Here is a 3,556-nt window from a genome sequence, read left to right as displayed (position 1 = left end):
TGCTTTGCTTAGCAGAGGCCAAAGTGGTACCTAATGATCAGAATGGGAATTAGTTAAAGTGGCAAGACTGTTGCTAAGCGACAGAAACCTCAAGGGTGGTGTCTACATTTGAGGATCATGAACAAGATTTCTGGCGTTGGACCTTAGTCCACTGATACTAACAGATTAACAGTTAACTGTGGTTTTGAGGATTGCTTTTGCCAGAGAGGTCCCAAGCTTACAAAATAATGTCTTGAAATCGATCAGCTTTTTTTTTTTTTTTTTTTTGCAATCCCTAGATGCCAGAGCTCAAACTAATGAGAGAACTGCTAAAGCAATATAGCCTTCAGAATAGGAATTCCACTAGAAAATACTTCCCTGGAGTGGCCATGAAGGCAAAGGACAATTGGGTTTCTGTCACTTGCAGCTTAAAAAGCCTTTACTAGTACAGACAGAACTTTGGTTCTCTTTTTTCCTGGCAAGTTGTCTCAAGATGTCTTGTGTATATACTTTACTCATATATTCCCAGTCCCAGTATCCCCTCCTTGGGTCATCCTTCCAAGTTTACCCCAGCCCTGAGAGTAGAACTGAAAGCAGAGTAGAAGGTGAAACTCTGTTCTCTTTGTACCCAGCTGACATCTTGATGTCCCAAGCCTGGCCTGGCACCTTTTTCCCACTCCAAGAAATACCCCAGCTTTGAGAAACATCATCCCTGCCAATGGTAACTTACGTATTATGTGTAAAATGAGAGTTTGAACTAGATGAGTTTTCAAATTTTTTCCAGATTCCTCTGGGGCGTGGGACTCGGGCATCTCATTAACTAAAGTGCACCCTATTTAAGGAGCCATGGCATATGAATGGGTCCCTCTAATTCCCTGGCACAAAGCCATGCTTGTAGTAGGTTTCTTAGTGACTATTCCATTGATTACTAATCTGGGGCAAAGCCAACACAGCTAAAGCTTTCTCCATATAGGTTCATTTTGTCTTACAGTTCTTGCCTTGGGCTGTTGTAGTCTTTTGATGAAGGTCTTAAATTAACAAGCTCATTTCACATCTAGAACTAAGACAACCCTTCCTGTTCTCCCCATTCCAAATGAGGGCAATTTCATCCCTATCACTCCCAGATCCCTCGCCCCCAAAAGCTCAGATACCAATTAGCCTCCATTGGAGATTAATAAACAATACAATAATGACAGATAAAAAGACTAATTCTGTGGCCGAGAGAATCACTTTAATTAATTTAATCCTGGCTGAAAGATCAGCTGTGCTCAGGCCTGCTCACCAGCAGGGCCCATTTATCCCAGTCTGTCCCTTCCTTGAAAACCAGGGTATGCTCTGGAGCCGGCACTTAAGCAACAATGAGAAACAGATTGTACTGTCAGGCTTCATTAAAGGTCATCATTAGTATTCCAATTTGAAGACAGTTGCTCCAGCTCAACCTTTTACCAATTCTTCCCTGGCGCATTGTGAAGTTTGGTTCAGCTGTGAAACGGAAAAATTCTCCCTGGGCTCCCGGCGTTGGGATGGGTATCATTTGATGCCTGTCGGCTCTGCAGCTTAAAGGGCAAATCCCCTGGGGAAGTGACGGTCCAGGACTCTATTTAAAAATCAGGTCATGTGCAGCTGCCTAGAATCCAGACATTTCAAGGAATAGAACTTTCTAGGAATCAGCCATAGCCATCAGAAATAGGATAGATTTGTCATCTTCCGCAGGAGTCTATTTCCACTGTTCTGCACAAAAAACTGGAGAAGATTTTTTAATGGAACTGGCGTGAGTGACAGATAGGAATCACCATCAAAGTGGGAAATTGTTTGGGGCCTAAGGCTGCACAGACGGTCAGGAGACAGCCCTGGTAGGCCTTTAAAGGCCACCAACCTCAGCGCACAGTCTCAGCTGGCTTTGGGGAGACAGTTTTCAGACTGCTCACTTCACACGGGATGTGAAATTTTAATTTCCTTTCTCTGCAAATTGCCAATTTTTAACTGCTTTCCCTCTGCTGAAGCAGTTTTTATTTGTGGGTGGTTGTGTGCACAGGGGTAACATTTTACATATTTTTTTTACTCTTTTTCCTAGTAAGTAGAGCCATCCTAACTAGGGTGTAAGGTGATATATCTCGTTGTGGTTTTGATTTGTATTTCCCTGTTGATAGTGGTGCTGCACAGTTTTTCATGTACCTGGTGGCCATTCATATATCTTCTTTGGAGAAGTGTCTATTTTCTTTGCCCATGTTTTAATCAGGTAATTTTTGTTGTTGTTGTTTAACTGTAGGCAGGTCCCACTCCTTATTTCCTCTTTGGATACTTCCATTTTGTACATAGTCTTGGTAGAAGATAGTAGCTCTTATCCCAGGATCCCCAATGCCAGATTTCACCCTCCATCCCATGTGCAAAAAAAGAAGAGATGTGATTTCCATTTGATCAATCAGACACCTTCTCATCTTCTGCGAGCACCTAATATCTATCTAATGAACCCCCTCTTTTTCTAATATAGCCAGAATCTGTGTTTGTTGCTGCAATAAAAAATCCTAATGATACTCTCCGAAAGTTCAATTTCCAACTGCCTCTCCCCCCATAGATTTTCCTGTGAAGACAGTGGTGTATGTGTCAAATGTCTGAAGGGAAGGACACAGGGAAATGAGACTTGAGCTAAACATCACGTTCATAGAATCTCAGACCTCAGTTTCTCTCTGAGTGCCTGGAATAAGAATAAATGGACTTGTACTTTCCCAAATATTGATAGTTAGCTAAAGCTAAATCACTATAGGCTGTAATTGGGAGATCTGGAATAGACTCTGTCCTTTCTACCTTCCTCTTTCGGGGCTATCCAGTGATCTTTACCATGCCTGAGTTATCTGGGACATTGTTCAAGCATAAGATTCCTGGACACTCTTTCCCTACCCTATACCCCAAGATTCTGGTTCAATAGGAGAGTCTGATGAGGGTGATCTCAGGACTATACCCTGAAAAACACTGGAAGCCAGCCTGAGGATAAAGCCATTACACAAAGAAGGAAAAATTAGAGAAATTCAGAGAGAAACAAAGTTACAGCCCCAGTCAAACTGTGCTTGAAGCTTGATCCACTATGGTTTTAAGGAAGAGAATACATTCCTTGGAGTATTTATGCCAAAATTAAAATTGATTTTCTGTTACTTACAACTGAAAGCATCCTAACTGATATAAAAATACTTTCACCTCACACATCATATGATTGGATGATCAACACCACCCCATGAAGAAGGTTTTAGTATTTTCTGCATGATGACACCAGCTTAAAAAGCTGGAATCTTTGCTTAAATTCAAGCATTATATAGAGCCAGATGCATGAAGGTAGGTCTTATTGAGGCAGAGGGACCCTCTGTTAAGGAAAATAAAAAATTTCCCCCTATTATTACTGGATTCATGTTTCACTACCTTCCTGAAGTCTTTTCTGGAAACTGGGCCCATACCATGTTCATTATGTGGCTACCAATTGTAAACAGATTCAGTGCTACAGACATACATTTTAATTATTCTTAAATAGTTTTTAGTGTTTCAGTATTTCTCTTCTTTTTTTTTTTTTTTTTTTTTTTTTTTTTTT

This window comes from Aethalodelphis obliquidens, unplaced genomic scaffold, assembly GCF_003676395.1.
Source record: "Aethalodelphis obliquidens isolate GAN/ISIS:26980383/991018 unplaced genomic scaffold, ASM367639v1 scaffold14, whole genome shotgun sequence".
NCBI classification, from domain to species: Eukaryota; Metazoa; Chordata; class Mammalia; order Artiodactyla; family Delphinidae; genus Aethalodelphis; species Aethalodelphis obliquidens.
This window is presented reverse-complemented; position numbering follows the sequence as displayed.